General features: G+C 40.1%; 1 protein-coding gene across 1 annotated transcript in view; it reads left to right on the forward strand.

The window, feature by feature from the left end:
• Positions 1 to 17,909, forward strand: part of C7H4orf51 (chromosome 7 C4orf51 homolog) — a 71,540-nt gene extending 53,631 nt beyond the window's left edge. The window contains exon 7 of the mRNA XM_037992676.2: positions 17,636 to 17,909. The gene's annotated coding sequence lies outside the window, so the exon portion shown is untranslated. The remainder of the gene's footprint in view (positions 1 to 17,635) is intronic.
• The last annotated feature ends 1,464 nt before the right edge of the window (positions 17,910 to 19,373 follow it).

Here is a 19,373-nt window from a genome sequence, read left to right on the forward strand (position 1 = left end):
TCTATGAGTTCAGTTGTTTTAACTTTTAGATCCCACAAATATGTAACAATATGTCAAATTTGTCTTTCTGTGCCCGACTTATTTCACTTAACATAACAATCGTTAGTTCCTTCTATGCTATTGCAAATGATTGGATCTCATTCTTCTTTATAGCTGAATAGTACTCCATTGTGTATATTTACCGCTTTTTCTTTATCCTTTCATCTGTTGTTGGACTCTTAGTTTGCTTCCAAATCTTGGCTATTGTGAACAGTGCGGTGAGAAACATGGAAGTGCTGATACCTCTTCAATATATTGATTTCTTTTCCTTTGGGTATATACCTAGCAGTTAAATTGCTGGATCATATGGTAGCTCTATTTTTAGTTTTTTGAGGAACCTCCAAACTGTTCTCCATAGTGATTGTACTAATTTACATTACCACCAACAGTGTACTAGGGTTCCCTTTTCTCTACATCCTCACCAGCATTTGTTATTGCCTGTCTTTTGGATAAAAGCCATTTTAACTTGGGTGAGATGATATCTCAGTGTAGTTTCAGCTTGCGTTTCTCTGATGATCAGTGATCACCTTTTCATAAACCTGTTTGCCATTTGTATGTCTTCTTTTGAGAAATATGTATTCAAATCTTTTGCCCACTTTAGAATCAGATTATTAGAAATTTTTTTCTATAGAGTCATTTGAACTCCTTATATATTCTGATTACTAATCCCTTGTGAGATGGGTAGTTTGCAAATATTTTCTCCCATTCTGTGGGTTATCTCTTCACTTTGTTTGTTTCCTTTGGTGTGGAGAAGCTTTTAACTTGGTGTGCTCCCATTTGCCCATATTTGCTTTAGTTGCCTGTGCTTGTGGGGTATAACTCAAGAAATCTTTGCCCACTCCAGTGTCTGGGAGAGTTTTCCCAATGTTTTCTTTTAGCTTCATATTTTGAGGTCTTAGATATTAGTCTTAAGATATTAGTCTTTACTCCATTTTTGTTTGATTTTTGTATATAGTGAGAAATAAGGGTCTAGTTTTATTCTTCTGCATATGGATATCAGTTTTCCCAGCACCATTTATTGAAAAGACTGTCTTTCCCCCCAAGGTGTGTTCTTGGCACCTTTGTCAAAATGAGCTTACTGTAGATGCCTGGACTTGTTTCGGGGTTCTCTATTTTGTTCCATTGGTCTATAGGTCTGTTTTTATGCCAGTACCATACTGTTTGATTACTACAGGTCTGTAGTATAGTTTGAAGTAACATAATGTAATTCCTCTAGTTTTGTTCTTTTTGTTCAGGATAGCTTTGGCTATTCTGGATCTTTTGTGGTTCTATATAAATTTTAGGATTCTTTTTTCTATTTCTTTGAAGAATGTTGTTGGTATTTTGATAAGGATTGCATTGAATCTGTACATTGCTCTGGGTAGTATGGACATTTTAAAAATATTGATTCTTGCAATCCACAAACATGGAATATTTTTCTTTTTTGTGTCCTCTTCAATTTCTTGCATCAATGTTTTATAATTTTCATTGTAGAGATCTTTCACTTCTTTGATTAATTTCTAGGTATCTTATTTCATTTGCAGCTATTGTAAATGGGATTCCTTTTTAAATTTCTTTTTCAGACTGTTTGCTGTTGGCATATAGAAATGCTACGGATTTTTGTACGTTGATTTTGTATCCTGAAGCTTTACTGAATTTATCAGTTCTAATAGTTTTTTGGTGGAGTCTTTAGGTTTTTTAAAATATAAGGTCCCCAGCACTTTGGGAGGCCGAGATGGGCAGATCACAAGGTCAGGAGATCGAGACCACGGTGAAACCCTGTCTCTACTAAAAATACAAAAAATTAGCCGGGCGCGGTGGCGGGCACCTGTAGTCCCAGCTACTCAGGATGCTAAGGCAGGAAAATGGCATGAACCCGGGAGGTGGAGCTTGCAGTGAGCCGAGATCGCACCACTGCACTCCAGTGTGGGGGACAGAGCGAGACTCCATCTCAAAAAAAAAAAAAAAAAAAAAAAAAAAAAAAGTGTGTGTATGTGTGTATATATATATATATATGGTCATATCATCTACAAACAAGGATAATTTAACTTCTTTCTTTCCAATTTGTATGCCCTTTCTTTCTCTTGTCTGATTGCTCTAGCTATGGCTTCCAGTACTATGTTGAGTAACAGTGGTGAAAGTAGGCATCTTTGTTGTGTTTCATATCTTAGAGGAAAAGCTTTCAGTTTTTCCCCATTCAATATGATAGTAGCTGTGATCTGTTGTATATGGCTCTAATTATGTTGAGGTATATTCCATCTGTGTCCAGTTTTTTGAGAGTTTTTTTATGATGAAGTGATGTTGAATTTTAACAATGCTTTTTCAGCGTTAATCAAAATGATTATATGGTTTTTGTCTTCCATTCTATTGATACAATATATTATGTTGATTGATTTGCATGTGTTGAACCATGTGTACATTCCTGGGATAAATCCCACATGGTAATGATGAATAATCCTTTTAATGTGTCATTAAATTCAGTTTGCTAGTGTTTTGTTGAAGATTTTTTCATCAATATCAGGGACATTGATCTTTAGTCTCCCTCCCTCCCTCCCTTCCTCCCTCCCTCCCTCCCTCCCTCCCTCCCTTCCTTCCTTCCTTCCTTCCTTCCTTCCTTCCTTCCTTCCTTCCTTCCTTCCTTCCTTCCTTCCTTCCTTCCCTTCCATCCTCTCTCCCTCCCTCTTTCTTTCTTCTTTTTCTTTCTTTCATGTCTTTGTCTGGTTTTGGTATCAGGGTAATACTGATCTCATAGAATGAATTTGGAAGTATCCCCTTCTCTCTGTTTCAGGATAGTTTGAGTAGGATTGGTATTAGTTTTTAAATATTTGGTAGAATTCAGCAGTGAAGCCATCATGTCTCAGGCTTTTCCTTGCTATGGGACTTTTTATTACCACTTTGATCTCGTTACATGTTACTAGTCAAATAACAGTCAAGTTATTGGTTCAAGTAATTGTTCAGGAATTGGGTTTCTTCATGGTTCAATCTTGATAGGTTGTATGTGTCTAGAACTTTATCCTTTTCTTCTAGATTTTCAAATTTGCAGGTGTCTAGTTGCTCATAATAGCAACTAATAATCCTTTGAAGTTCTGCAGTATTAGTACTAATGTTTCCTTTTTCATCTCTGCTTTTATTTATTTGGATCACCTCTCTTTTTTTCTTAGCTAGTCTGGTTAAAGGTTTGTCAAATTTATTTAACTTTTCAAAAAAACAACTTTTAATTTCATTGATCTTTCGTATTGTTTTCTTCATTTCAATTTCATGTATTTCTGCTCTAATCCTTATTATTTATTTTCTTCTTCAAATTTTGAGTTTAGTTTGCTTTTGTAGTTCTTTAATATACATCATTTGGTTATTTACTTGAAGTTTTTCTTCTTTTTTGCAGTAGGCACTTACAGTTATAAACTTCCCTGCTTTTGTGTATCCCATAGGTTTTGGTGTGATGTGTTTCAATTGTCATTTGTTTCAAGACATTTTTCAATGTTCTTCTTAATTTCTTCATTGACCCACTGATCATTCAGAAGCATATTGTTTGATTCCTATGTATATGTATAGTTTCCAAAATTCCTCTTGTTATTGATTTCTAGTTTTATTCCAACGTGTTTAGAGGAGATGCTTGATTTTATTTAAATTTTTAAGTGTTTTAAGGCTTGTTTCATGAACTAACATATGGTCTATCCTTTAGAATGATTGATGTACTGAGGAGAAGAATGTGTTTTCTATAGCCATTAGATATAATGTTCTGTAAATATCTATTAGGTCCATTTGGTCAATAGTGCAGATTAAGTTCGATGTTTAGTTGTTAATTTTCTATCCGGAAGATATATCCAGTGCTGAAGGTGGGATGTTGAAGTCTCCAGCTATTATTGTATTGGGGCCCATGTCTCTCTTTTGAGCTCTAATAATATTTGCATTATGTTCTTGGATGCTCCAATGTTTTTTTTTTTTGTGTGTGTGTGTGTATACATATATATATATATTTCAAATTGTTATATCCTCTTGCTGAATTGGCCCCTTTATCATTATATAGTAATCCTCTTTGTCTCTTCTTATAATTTTTGAAAACTATTTTGTCTGACGTAATTATAACTACTACTGCTCTTTTTTGCTTTTCATTAGCATGAAATATCTTTTTCCACCCTTTATTTTCAGTCTATGCTTGTCTTTATAGGTGAACTGTATTTCTTGTAGGTAACAGATCATTGGGTCTTGTTTTTTGTTTGTTGTTTGTTTTAAATCTATTCAGCCACTCTGTGTCTTTTAATCGAAAAGCTTAGTCCATTTACATTCAATGTTATCATAGATAAGTAAGGATTTATTCCTGCCATTTTGTTGTTTTCTGGTTGTTTGTAGTCTTCCTTCTTTTTTTTCATTCCTGTCTTCGTTTTAGTGAAGGTGATTTTTCACTGGTGATATGATTTAGTTTCTTCCTTTTTATTTTTTGTGTATCTGTTGTATGTTTTTTGGTTTGAAGTTACCACGAGATTTGCAAATACTATCTTATCTCCCATTATTTTGAACTGGTAACAACTTAACACTGTTAGCCTAAAAAATCAAACAAGCAAACGGAAAACTAATAAAGACTCTATACCTTAACTTCATCTCCCACTTTTTAACTTTTTGTTGTTTCTATTTATCTTATATACTATCTATGTCTTGAAAAGTTGTCGTACTTATTATTTTTGATTGGTTCATCTTTTAGTCTTTCTATTTAAGATGAGACTAGTTTACATGCCAGTTACAGAGTTATAATATGCTGGGGTTTTTTCTGTGTATTTACATTACCAGTGAGTTTTGTACCTTCAGATGATTTTTTTTATTGCTCATTAACATCCTTTTTTTCTTTCACTTTGGCATTTCTTTTTTTAAAATAATTTTATTTTATTTTTTTGACTTTGCATTAATATTTCATCTCTAATAACAAAGTTATCTGAAACATGGGCAAGTGTTATGATGATATACTTCTTTTTTGGGGGGTTCACGTATTTTTTTATTATACTTTATGTTCTAGGGTACATGTGCACAACACACAGGTTTGTTACATATGTATACATGTGCCATCTTGGGGTGCTGTACCCATTAACTCGCCATTTACATTAGGTATATATCCTAATGCTATCCCTCCCCCCTCCCCCGACTCCACAACAGGCCCGGTGTGTGATGTTCCGCTTCTTGTGTCCCAGTGATCTCATTGTTCAATTCCCACCTATGAGTGAGAACATGCAGTGTTTGGTTTTCTGTTCTTGTGATAGTTTGCTGAGAATGATGGTTTCCAGCTGCATCCATGTCCCTACAAAGGACATGAACTCATCCTTTTTTATGGCTGCATAGTATTCCATGGTGTATATGTGCCACATTTTCTTAATCCAGTCTGTCACTGATGGACATTTGGGTTGGTTCCAAGTCTTTGCTATTGTGAATAGTGCCACAATAAACATAAGTGTGCATGTGTCTTTATAGCAGCATGATTTATATTCCTTTGGGTATATGCCCAGTAATGGGATGGCTGGGTCAACTGGTATTTCTAGTTCTAGATCCTTGAGGAATTGCTGCACTGTTTTCCACAATGGTTGAACTAGTTTACAGTCCCACCAACAGTGTAAAGTGTTCCTATTTCTCCATATCCTCTCCAGCACCTGTTGTTTCCTGACTTTTTAATGATTGCCATTCTAACTGGTGTGAGATGGTATCTCATTGTGGTTTTGATTTGCATTTCACCATGGCTAGTGATGATGAGCATTTTTTCATGTGCCTGATGGCTGCATAAATGTCTTCTTTTGAGAAGTGTCTGTTCATATCCTTTGCCCATTTTTTGATGGGGTTGTTTGTTTTTTTCTTGCAAATTTGTTTGAGTTCTTTGTAGGTTCTGGATATTAGCCTTTTTTCAGATGAGTAGATTGCAAAAATTTTCTCCCATTCTCTAGGTTGCCTGTTCACTCTGATGGTCATTTATTTAGCTGTGCAGAAGCTCTTTAGTTTAATTAGATCCCATTTGTCAATTTTGGCTTTTGTTGCCATTGCTTTTGGTGTTTTAGACATGAAGTTCTTGCCCATGCCTATGTCCTGAATGGTATTGCCTCGGTTTTCTTCTAGGGTTTTTATGGTTTTATTTCTAACATTTAAGCCTCTAATCCATCTTGAATTAATGTGTGTATAAGGTGTAAGGAAGGGATCCAGTTTCAGCTTTCTACTTATGGCTAGCCAGTTTTCCCAGCACCGTTTATTAAATAGGGAATCCTTTCCCCATTTCTTGTTTTTGTCAGGTTTGTCAAAACCTTATCAGATGGTTGTAGATGCGTGGTATTATTTCTGAAGGCTCTGTTCTGTTCCATTCGTCTATATCTCTGTTTTGGTACCCAGTACCATGCTGTTTTGGTTCCTGTCACCTTATAGTATAGTTTGAAGTCAGGTAGCGTGATTCCTCCAGCTTTGTTCTTTTGGCTTAGGATTGTCTTGGCAATGCGGGCTCTTTTTTGGTTCCATATGAACTTTAAAGTAGTTTTTTCCAATTCTGTGAAGAAAGTCATTGGTAGCTTAATGGGGATGGCATTGAATCTATAAATTACCTTGGGCAGTGTGGCCATTTTCATGATGTTGATTCTTCCTATCCATGAGCATGGTATGTTCTTCCATTTGTTTGTGTCCTCTTTTATTTCCTTGAGCAGTGGTTTGTAGTTCTCCTTGAAGAGGTCCTTCACATCCCTTGTAAGTTGGATTCCTAGGTGTTTTATTCTCTTTGAAGCAATTGTGAATGGGAGTTCACTCATGATTTGGCTCTCTGTTTGTCTGTTATTAGTGTATAAGAATGCTTGTGATTTTTGCACATTGATTTTGTATCCTGAGACTTTGCTGAAGTTGCTTATCAGCTTAAGGAGATTTTGGGCTGAGATGATGGGGTTTTCTAAATATACAATCATGTCATCTGCAAACAGGGACAATTTCACTTTCTCTTTTCCTAATTGAATACCCTTTATTTCTTTCTCTTGCCTGATTACCCTGGCCAGAACTTCCAACACTATGTTGAATAGGAGTGGTGAGAGAGGGCATCCCTGTCTTGTGCTGGTTTTCAAAGGGAATGCTTCCAGTTTTTTCCCATTCAGTATGATATTGGCTGTGGGTTTGTCATAAATAGCTCTTGTTATTTTGAGATATGTTCCATCAATACCAAATTTATTGAGAGTTTTTAGCATGAAGGGCTGTTGAATTTTGTCAAAGGCTTTTTCTACATCTGCTGAGATAATCATGTGGTTTTTGTCTTTGGTTGTGTTTATATGCTGATTTACATTTATTGATTTGCGTATATTGAACCAGCCTTGCATCCCAGGGATGAAGCTGACTTCATTGTGGTGGATATGCTTTTTGATATGCTGCTGGATTCGGTTTGCCAGTATTTTATTGAGGATTTTTGCATCGATGTTCATCTATTGGTCTAAAATTCTTTTTTTTGTTGTGTCTCTGCCAGGGTTTGGTATCAGGATGATGTTGGCCTCATAAAATGAGTTAGGGAGGATTCCCTCTTTTACTATTGATTGGAATAGTTTCAGAAGGAATGGTACCAGCTCCTCCTTGTACCTCTGGTAGAATTTGGCTGTGAATCCGTCTGGTCCTGGACTTTTTTTGGTTGGTAGGCTATTAATTATTGCCTCAATTTCAGAAACTGTTATTGGTCTTTTCAGGGATTCAACTTCTTCCTGGTTTAGTCTTAGGAGAGTGTATGTGTCCAGGAATTTATCCATTTCTTTTAGGTTTTCTAATTGATTTGCATAGAGGTGTTTATAGTATTCTCTGATGGTAGTTTGTATTTCTGTGGGATCGGTGGTAATATCCCCTTTATCATTTTTTATTGTGTCTATTTGATTCTTCTCTCTTTTCTTCTTTATTAGTCTTGCTAGCAGTCTATCAGTTTTGTTGATCTTTTGAAAAAACCAGCTCCTGGATTCATTGATTTTTTCAAGGGTTTTTAAATGTCTCTATCTCCTTCAGTTCCGCTCTGATCTTAGATATTTCTTGCCTTCTGCTAGCTTTTGAATGTGTTTGCTCTTGCTTCTCTCGTTCGTTTAATTGTGATGTTAGGGTGTCAATTTTAGATCTTTCCAGCTTTCTCTTGTGGGCATTTAGTGCTATAAATTTCCCTCTACACACTGCTTTAAATGTGTCCCAGAGATTCTGGTGTGTTGTATCTTTGTTCTCATTGGTTTCAAAGAACATCTTTATTTCTGCCTTCATTTTGTTATGTACCCAGTAGTCACTCAGGAGCAGGTTGTTCAGTTTCCATGTAGTTGAGCAGTTTTGAGTGGTTTCTTAATACTGAGTTCTAGTTTGATTGCACTATGGTCTGAGAGACAGTTTATTATAATTTCTGTTCTTTTACATTTGCCGAGGAGTGCTTCACTTCCAACTATGTGGTCATTTTTGGAATAAGTGGAATGTGGTGCTGAGAAGAATGTCTATTCTGTTGATTTGGAGTGGAGAGTTCTGTAGATGTCTATTAGGTCTGCTTCGTGCAGAGTTGAGTTCAATTCCTGGATATCCTTGTTAACTTTCTGTCTCAAAAGTGGGCAAAGGATATGAACAGACACTTCTCAAAAGAAGATATTTATACAGCCAACAGATACATGAAAAAATGCTCATCAGCACTCGCCATCAGAGAAATGCAACTCAAAACCACAATGAGATACCATCTCACACCAGTTAGAATGGCAATCATTAAAAAGTCAGGAAACAACAGGTGCTGGAGAGGATGTGGAGAAATAGGAACACTTTTACACTGTTGGTGGGATTGTAAACTGGTTCAAACATGGTGGAAAACAGTGCAGCAATTCCTCAAGGATCTAGAACTAGAAATACCAGTTGACCCAGCCATCCCATTACTGGGCATATATCCAAAGGATTATAAATCATGCTGCTATAAAGACATATGCACACGTATGTTTATTGAGGCACTATTCACAATAGCAAAGACTTGGAATCAACCCAAATGTCCATCAGTGACAGACTGGATTAAGAAAATGTGGCACATATACACCATGGAATACTATGCAGCCATAAAAAAGGATGAGTTCATGTCCTTTGTAGGGACATGGATGCAGCTGGAAACCATCATTCTCAGCAAACTATCACAAGAACAGAAAACCAAGCTCCACATGTTCTCACTCATAGGTGGGAATTGAACAATGAGATCACTGGGACACAAGAAGGGGAACATCACATACCGGGGCCTATTGTGGGGAGGAGGGAGCAGAGAGGGATAGCATTAGGATATATACCTAATGTAAATGGTGACTTAATGGGTGCAGCACACTAACATAGCACATGTATACATATGTAACAGACCTGTACGTTGTGCACATGTAGCCTAGATCTTAAAGTACAATTTTAAAAAAAAGTAAGTTATGCAAAAACAGAAAAAAAAAATCTTTCTGTCTCGTTGATCTGTCTAATGTTGACATTGGGGTGTTAACGTCTCCCATTATTACTGTGTGGGAGTCTAAGTCTCTTGGTAAGTCTCTAAGGACTTGCTTTATGAATCTGGGTGCTCCTGTATTAGGTGCATATATATTTACGATAGTTAACTCTTCTTGTTGAATTGATCCCTTTACCAATATGTAATGACCTTCTTTATCTCTTTTGATCTTTGTTGGTTTAAAGTCTGTTTTGTCAGAGACTAGGATCGCAACCCCTGCCTTTTGTTGTTTTCCATTTGCTTGGTAGATCTTCCTCTAGCCCTTTATTTTGAACCTATGTGTGTCTCTGCATGTGAGATGGGTCTCCTGAATATGGCAGACTGATGGGTCTTGACTCTTGATCCAATTTGCCAGTCTGTGTCTTTTAATTGACCATTTAGTCTATTTACATTTAAGGCTAATATTGTTTTTGTTTGTTTGTTTGTTTGTTTGTTTTTTGAGACGGAGTCTTGCTCTGTCGCCCAGGCTGCAGTGCAGTGACCGGATCGCAGCTCACTGCAAGCTCCGCCTCCCGGGTTTACGCCATTCTCCTGCCTCAGCCTCCCGAGTAGCTGGGACTACAGGCGCCCGCCACCTCGCCCGGCTAGTTTTTTGTATTTTTTAGTAGAGACGGGGTTCACCGTGTAGGCCAGGATGGTCTCGATCTCCTGACCTCGTGATCCGCCCGTCTCGGCCTCCCAAAGTGCTGGGATTACAGGCTTGAGCCACCGTGCCCGGCCAAGGCTAATATTGTTATGTGTGAACTTGATCCTGTCATTATGATATTAGCTGGTAATTTTGCTTGTTAGTTGATGCAGTTTCTTCCTAGCATCGATGATCTTTACATTTTCGCATGATTTTGCAATGGCTGGTACTGGTTGTTCCTTTCCATGTTTAGTGCTTCCTTCAGGATCTCTTGTAGGGCAGGCCTGGTGGTGACAAAATCTCACAGCATTTGCTTGTCTGTAAACGATTTTATTTCTCCTTCACTTATGAAACTTAGTTTGGCTGCATATGAAATTCTGAGTTGAAAATTCTTTTCTTTGAGAATGTTCAATATTGGCCCCCACTCTCTTCTGGATTGCAGAGTTTCTGCAGAGAGATCTGCTGTTAGTCTGATGGGCTTTCCTTTGTGGGTAACCCGACCTTTCTTTCTGGCTGCCATTAACATTTTTTCTTTCATTTCAACTTTGGTGGATCTGACAATGATGTGTCTTGGATTTGCTCTTCTCGAGGAGTATCTTAGTGGAATTATCTGTATTTCCTGAATTTGAATGTTGGCCTGCCTTGCTAGGTTGGGGAAATTCTCCTGGATAATATCCTGCAGAGTGTTTTCCAACTTGGTTCCATTCTCCCTGTCACTTTCATGTATACCAGTCAGACGTAGATTTGGTCTTTTCATATAGTCTCATATTTCTTGGAGGCTTTGTTCATTTCTTTTTACTCTTTTTTCTCTAAACTTCTCTTCTTGCTTCATTTCATTCATTTGATCTTCAATCACTGATACCCTTTCTTCCAGTTGATCGAGTTGGTTACTGAAGCTTGTGCATTTCTCACGTAGTTCTCATGTCATGGCTTTCAGCTCTATCAGGTCCTTTAAGGACTTCTCTACATTGGTTTTTCTAGTTACCCATTCGTCAAATCTTTTTCAAGGTTTTTAGCTTCTTTGTGATGGGTTCGAACTTCCTCCTTTAGCTCAGAGAAGTTTGATTGTCTGAAGCCTTCTTCTCTCAACTCATCAAAGTCATTCTCCATCCAGCTTTGTTCCATTGCTGGCGAGGAGCTGCATTCCTTTGGTGGGAGAGGCGCTCTGATTTTTAGAATTTTCAGTTTTTCTGCACTACTTTTTCCCCATCTTTGTGGTTATATCTATCTTCGGCCTTTGATGATGGTGATGTACAGGTGGAGTTTTGTTGTGGATTTCCTTTCTGTTTGTTAGTTTTCCTTCTAACAGTCAGGACCCTCAGCTGCAGGTCTATTGGAGTTTGCTTGAGGTGCACTCCAGACCCTGTTTGCCTGGGTATTAGTAGCAGAGGCTGCAGAAGAGTGAATATTGCTAAGCAGCAATTGTTGCGGCCTGGTCTTTCCTCTGGAAGCTTCGTCTCAGAGGGGTACCTGGCCATGTGAGGTGTGAGGTGTCAGTCTGCCCCTAGGTGGGGGTGTCTCCCAGTTAGGTTACTCTGGGGTCAGGGACCCACTTGAGCAGGCAGTCTGTCTGTTCTCAGATCTCAAACTCCGTGCTGGAAGAACCACTACTCTCTTCAAAGCTGTCAGACAGGGACATTTAAATCTGCAGAGGTTTCTGCTGCCTTTTGTTTGGCTATGCCCTGTCCCCAGAGGTGGAGTCTACAGAGGCAGTCAGGCCTCCTTGAGCTGTGGTGGACTCCACCCAGTTCGAGCTTCCCAGCTGCTTTGTTTACCTACTCAAGCCTCAGCAATGGAGGGCGCCCCTCCCCCAGCCTCGCTGCCACCTTGCAGTTAGATCTCATACTGCTGTGCTAGCAATGAGGGAGGCTCTGTGGGCGTGGGACCCTCTGAGCCAGCCATAGGATATAATCTCCTGGTATGCTATTTGCTAAGACCCTTGGTAAAGCACAGTATTAGGATGGGAGTCACCCGATTTTCCAGGTGTTGTGTGTCATGGTTTCCTTTGGCTAGGAAAGGACATTCCCTTCCCCCTTGCACTTCCTGGGTGAGGCAATGCCTCACCCTGCTTCGGCTCTCACTTGGTGGCCTGTACCCACTGTCCTGCACTCACTGTCCGATGTGCCCCAGTGAGATGAGCCCAGTACCTCAGTTGGAAATGCAGAAATCACCCATCTTCTGTGTTGCTCACTCTGTGAGCTGGAGGCTGGAGCTGTTCCTATTCGGCCATCTTGGAACTGCCGCCTCAATGGATGTCTTGTGTTTCTTATAGGACAGTTCCATTGTTGATGAAGTCCCTCAGTTTTTGTTTGGGAAAAATCTTTATTTTTTCTCCTTCATGTTTGAAGGATATTTTCACCAGATACACTATTCTAGGGCAAAAGTTGTTGTTGTTGTTGTTTTCCTTTAGCTCTTTAAATATGTCATGCCACTCTCTCCTGGGCTGTAAGGTTTCCACTGAAAAGTCTGCTGCCAAACATATTGGAGCTCCATTGTATGTTACTTGTTTCTTTTCTCTTGCTGCTTTTAGGATGCCTTCTTTATCTTTGACCTTTGAGAGTTTGATTATTAAATGCTTTGAGGTAGCCTTCTTTGGATTAAATTCACTTGGTGTTCTATAACCTTCTTGTACTTGAATGTTGGTATCTTTCTCTAGGTTTGGGAAGTTCTGTGTTATTTTCCCTTTGAATAAACTTTCTACCCCTATCTATTTCTCTACCTCTTCTTTAAGGCCAATAACTCTTAGATTTGCCATTTTGAGACGTTTTTCTTAGATCTTGTAGGAATGTTTAATTCTTTTTAATTATCTTTTATTTTGTCTCCTCTGACTACGTATTTTCAAATACCCTGTCTTCAAGTTCAACAATTCCTTCTGCTTGATCAATTCTGCTATTAAGAGATTCTGGTGCATTCTTCAGTGTGTCAGTCACATTTTTCAGGTCCAGAATTTCTACTTGATTCTTTTTATTTCCATCTCTTTGCTAAATTTGTCTGACAGAATTCTGATTTCCTTCTCTGTGTTATCTTGAATTTTTTTGAGTTTCTTCAAAACAGCTCTTTTGAATTCTTTGCCTTCAAGGTCACTTATCTCTGTTTCTCCAGGATTGACCTTGGTGCCTTATTTAGTTCATTTGGTGTGGTCATGTTTTCCTGGATAATCTTGATGCTTGTGGGTGTTCAACAATGTCTAGGCATTGAAGAGTTAGGTATTTATTTTAGTCTTTGTACCCTGGGCTTGTTTGTACCTATCCTTCTTGGAAAGTCTTTCCAGTTATTCGAAGGGACTTCAGTGTTTTGACCTAATTTGTTTCTGCATTAGGGGACACTGCAAGCCCAATAATGCTATGGTTCTTGCAGGTTGTAGAGGTACTGCCTTGGTGATCTTGGATACGATCCAGAAGAATTCTCTGGATTACCAGGTAAATACTCTTGTCTTCTTCCCTTACTTTCTCCCAAACAGAGTCTCTGTGTGTGTTCTGAGCTGTCTGGAACTGGGGATAGAGTGACATAAGCAGCCCATCGCACTACCACTGGGACTACACTGGGTCAGACCTGAAGCCAACACAGCATTGGGTCCCACCAAAGGCCTACTCTAACTACTGCCTGGCTCTACTTATGTACTTAGTTTGCTCAGGGCCCTAGGACTGTACAATCATCATATAGTGAAGTTAGCCAGGCTTAATGTCCTTCCTTTCAGGTCAGTGAGTTCCCCCAGGACCCAGGCAGGTCCAGAGATGCTCTTCAAGAGTCAGGGCCTGGAGTCAAAAACTTTAGAAATCTACCTCATGCTCTGCTCTACTGTGGCTAAGTGGGTGCTCAATCCACAAGACAAAGTCCTTCCCACTTTTCCTTTCCCATTGCACAGGCAGGGGTACCTCTCCCCATAGCCACCATCACAACCATGTGTCCACAATATGGTGGGTACTGCCAGGTGACTGCCGATGTTCCCTTAAGGCTCAAGGGCTCTTCAGTCAGCTTGTGGTGAATGCTGCCTGGCCTGGGACTCACCTGTCAGGGCAGTGGGCTCCCCTTTGGCCCAGGGCAGGTCCAGAAATGCTGTCCATGAGCCGGTATCTGGAATCAGGAACCTCAAGAGCCTGCTTGGTGCTCCCACCGTAGTCAAGCTGGTACCAAAGGTTCAAGACAAAGTCTGCTTTATTTTTCCCTCTGCTTATCTCAAGCAGAAGGAATCTTTCACAGTAGGCACCACAGCTCAGAATGTTCTGGGTCTTATCTGAAGCCAGCATATCTCAGTCTCACCCAAAGTTCTTGATGTACTACCTGGGTATCGCTGCTGGTTATGCAGGACGCAAGGGATCTTTAGTCAGCAGGTGATGAATGTTGCCAGGAGTAGCTCCTTCTCTTCAAGGCAGCAACTTGTTGCTGACCCAGGATGTGTCTAAAAACATCCGTGAGCTGGGGCCTGGAATCGGGGCCTTACGACTCTGCCCAGTGCCCTGTGCTACTGTGTCTGAACTGTTATCCAAGTTATAAGACAAAGCCCTCGTTTCTTTTCCGCTTTCTCTGCTCAAGTGGAAGGAAGGAGTCCGTTTCGGAGCTGTAAGCTGTACTGCCTGGGGTTGGTGGAGGGGTGGCATGGGCACTCCCTTAGCTTCCCTGGCCAGTGTCTCAGTAGGTCATATACCCTCTAAGTTCACTGGCTTCATGTCCAGCACAGCACTAAGACTTGTCATTCTTGTGGCCTAAGCTGCCTTTTGAGTTTATTTAGGACTCCAGAGTGCTTTAGCCCACAATGGTGGGTCTTGCCTGAACTCAAATTCTGACCACTTGGATAGGCAATTCCCCTCTGGCTAGGGCTGTTCTAAATGTTGCCAGCGTGAGTGGGCATCAGCTGAGTTCAGCCTAGGTTTGTTTTCCACTATAAGAAGGCAGCACTGAGGTCAACGCAGGGTCCCACAATCACTGTGCTCTCCCTCCCCCAAGTACATAGATCCTGCGTGCCATGTGGCCACTGCTGGGGGTTGGCGGAGGGATGGTCTTGGCAATTTAAGACTGTCTTTTCTACCCTCTTCAGTGCCTTTTTCAGTAATATGAAGTTAAAACCAGGTGCTGTGATTGCTCACTTGATTTTTGGTCCTTATGAAGGTTTTGTGTGTGTGTGTGTGTATGTGTGTGTGTGTATGTAGATAGTTGTTACATTTGGTGTTTCTGGTGGGGGAAAAAGAGGACGATTGGTGAATGCTTCTATTTGACCAGCTTGCTCCACCCTTGAAAAATATTGTCTTTTAATATGAATCCTAGAATAACAAAATTGAGGACTTTCCTTCTGGGTGGTCCCACACATACATATTTATTATGTTTCTATCTTCATTATGTATGTACCTATGCATTCTTTATATACAAATTCTGTGTATCCATGTGGCCATCCTATCCATCAGTCCATCTTTATCCCAATCTTCCATTAGTAATACAACTGCTAGTTGTGTGTCAAAGACGGTAAGAAACAGAGAAAACCCCTATACTGAATATTTTAATTTTCAATTATCTGTTATGAGTGCAGCTACTCCTTATCCAGTCCCATGTTCCTGGGGGAGTTATATACACAAAGGAGATGCCAGACAAGTGTAATCTTTTTATTCCTAGTTGGAGTATGGCTCACAACCCTTTTCATGGTGAGTTTGGACCTAGGAGAGCCACTGGGATGCCTTTTGCTTGGGCTTGAGGCTGCCTGCAGAGGCCTGGGTGGTAACTTGCCCCTATCAGCCCTGTTTTGGCTCTCATGTGGCTTTCCTAGGTCAAGGAGGCTATGGTGGAAGGCAGCACACAACCCTCTCCAGTGGCTTCTCCCTAAAAAGTCCTAGAAGAGCTACATCCCGTCAGAGAAATTAAAAAAAAAAAAAACACCCTCAATAAGGGAGGACTGTAAAGAGACCCTGCTACATGAATGAGAAGCCTTTGCCTGCCTCTTAATGTGCCAACTCCGCCATTTCTTAGCATCAGGACGCAACGCTGTTCTTGGCTCTGCCCAAGACCATCAGTCTTTCTCAGGAGTAGGGGGCCAGGAGAAGTGCTTTGAGCTAACCCAGCAGGATGGGTGGGTAACCAACATTGACCTAGAGGCTAAAGACATGGCAACATTCACACCAAATATGATCATTGTATTGGATACCACTTGTTCCTTACCTCACAGACTCACCTTATTCTACCTTTTGCTGTGGCAGCCAGCTCGAGTCAGACGTCATTGACAGGATCTCCTCTCAGCTTCACCAATTAGCTCTTGCTGCCTGCCCAGGGCTTCTTTGCCACCTCAATATTTAGTGTATTCTTTCATTACACTAAAACTAAATAAAATGTTTCATTTTACTTTCTGTAAGAAACCATTTACTCTTCTACAGAAAACATCTGAAAAGTGGTTGTCAGAGCTCAGTGGTCACAGTGGCACTGGTGACTGAGGAGGCCGGTAGCAATTGGGATGGGAAATGGAGGGAGAAAGTTGGAGAGATGAAAGTGGGCAGGGCAAAGCCTCTCCATCCATCTGGCAAACCCCTAACTCATCGAAGCAGATCAAACAGTTCAGTAAAATATGTTTAAGCCACGCTCAAGATGATTGCAGGCAATCCAAGCATGGAGATTTGGCTTTAACCAGATGAGGAAAACTGTAAGCCGGGTGCGGTGGCTCATGCCTGTAATCCTAGCACTTTGGGAGGCTGAGGCAGGAGTATCACTTGAGGTCAGGAGTTCAAGACTGGCCTGGCCAACATGGTGAAACTGTGTGTCTACTAAAAAATATAAAAATTAACTGGGTATGGTGGCATGCACCTGTAATCCCAGCTACTCAGGAGGCTGAAGCAGGAGAATTGCTTGAACCTGGGAGTTGGAGGTTGCAGTGAGCCAAGATCATGCCTGGGCAACAGAATTGAGACTCTGTCTCAAAAGCAAGCAAGCAAGCAAACAAACAAAAAACAGATAAACTTTAGATCTCCCAACCTGTGAAGTGAGCAGAGCAGAAAAATATTTTTAGTCATTTTTTTCCCTTCGCTGAGCCTGTTGTGGCTTGAAAATGTTGAGGTGCCATTTTTGCTGTAACTGTCTTACAAGGATTCTGCCTTGCAACCATCTCTCTTTCAAAAGGCTGACTTTTTCTTGTTTACAGCAAGTTGTAGAATCGTAGTTGATTATATGTTATATTAGAGTGGGAAGGGGCCTTCGAGATCATTCAGTTCAGCGGTTCTTTTCAGAAGATGCTTAATGGTATGTCATAATCACACCCCTAGTTTGTGTCTGAGCCAGGTTTCTAACTCAGGTAGTCTGACTCCAAGTAATCCAAATTTTCTCACTGTACAGGGTAAAACACCACCTGTAGGGAATTGTGTAAGGGGAAATGATTTTGAAGTGTGAATTGAAGTAGATTCTCTGCTCCGGGTTTAGAATTCTACTGAAAACCAAGAACGAATGAACTAATACTTAGCTGTGCGAGAAAGGAATTCCAGGGGGATACAGCAATTGGTTTTTCTTTTCCCTTTTGCACCTCCTATTAATGTGAGCAGGATCTGCATTTTCCTGTTTTACAGATTCAACTACAAAGAAAGAATTATGAACAGAAGCTCTACTACTTCATAAAGAAGAAGAGGCCTTGATTAATAAATAACCTGACACCCTTCAGATGTTGCACAGGGAAAAATGGAATGCCCCAATTTCTGGGAGTCACTGTACTTCACTTACCCAGGAGCTTGTTTTACAGGCATTTGCCTGCTTAGTTAATTGTAGTTATTCCCAAAATAAACCCCATTTTGTGTGGGACTCTTCTATTCTGAGGGAATGATGTAAGCAAGAATATTGGCTGGAGTATCTTGAATATCTGTGATGGATGGCTCCTCAGAATGAATCCTAAATCTCCAAGGGACCCCTTTTATCTTGTGATTTTGCTCAGAGGTTCTAAGCTGCTGCTGGGAAGGGTTCCAGTTCTATATTCTCTGTCTTCTGGAAGCACTGATGAAATCACTCAGGTGCTATCCGCTTCCATCTCTCACTAAGCACCTCTTGGCTCTCCTTCGTCCCCACAGACTGAAAGCATGGAGGTGACTAATGAGATGTGTCTTCCCCTTCAAATTGTTCACAAGTCCCACATGACCTTTGGCAGGCAGGGGTTCCACCGTGGTGCTTCTGACTGTGGATAAGGGGAAATACGTGCTCACCACGGCTTGCTATTTCTCCTTGCTCCCATGACCAGTGCGGCAGCTCTGTTAAATGGTCAGGCACGGTTTGTTGGTGGCCCCCAAACAATCCATCAGCAGTGGACACATTATAGAAAACATGGCTTTGAGTCTTAGCTTAAACTACATTTATGTAGCATGACAGTAGGAGAAATACCTAATTGTGCTTGGATTACAATTCAAACAAAGGCCTCATGACTGTCTTGCATATGCAGGGTCCACACACCGTTTTCCAGAGAAGTCAAGATGGGAGAGGGTGTGATCTGTTCTGTCACGAACAGTTCTGTTTCCAGACCATTTCTCAAAGTCACTGAAGGCCCATTTCTGGGGAAATGATTACTAAACTGATGATTATTTTATTTGTATTGCTGGCTATTCTCAACTTCAGGGAAAACGTAAGGTAGCTGTGGAGTTTAAGGAAAAAAAATGTGTACACAAAATGAGAAGCCACATCTGCCTGTAGCACTAGCAAAAATCAAAGAAGTCTGGCTTATTTCAACACCGGCCACCCCAAAACAAAATTAGTATTTGAATCAAATTAACATATTTGACTCAATCACCTAAAAAATAGCTGTTGGATGAAAAAATAAGAGAAAATAGTGTCTAATTAGTGACTGGCCATTTTCAAAGTGGCTTCTCCTACATTATCTCATTTTTTAAAAAGTAAATTTGATCTTTTTAAATGTTAGAGTGAAGTGGTTCACAATTGCTTGAAATAAGCAAAGGACATTATATTTATAAGCATGCAAATTACAAACCAGGCAAAACAGTCTCTTCTGCTGCTTTATATATTTTTGTCAACCATCATAGATTCATGGAAAGGTCTCAAATAGATAGAACAAAATGGATTTTAAAAAATTGTTTGAACTTAGCGTGTTTTTCATTTCTTTCTCTCTCTGTCTTTGGTCTCAGTTTCTTTCTCTGGTACCTTCTCTTGAATGGTGAACTATTATTACTTGCATTTGGATAGATTATTATTTAGTTTGCAAAACATACAATTTTTCCACTCATTAAAATCTCATAGTTGCCCAACTTCATTAAGATAAATGGAATTATTCATCTGTTTTCCCCCCTTTGGCTATGGGGGTCAATGAAA

The sequence above is a fragment of the Chlorocebus sabaeus genome, chromosome 7 (genome assembly GCF_047675955.1).
Source record: "Chlorocebus sabaeus isolate Y175 chromosome 7, mChlSab1.0.hap1, whole genome shotgun sequence".
Taxonomy (NCBI): Eukaryota; Metazoa; Chordata; class Mammalia; order Primates; family Cercopithecidae; genus Chlorocebus; species Chlorocebus sabaeus.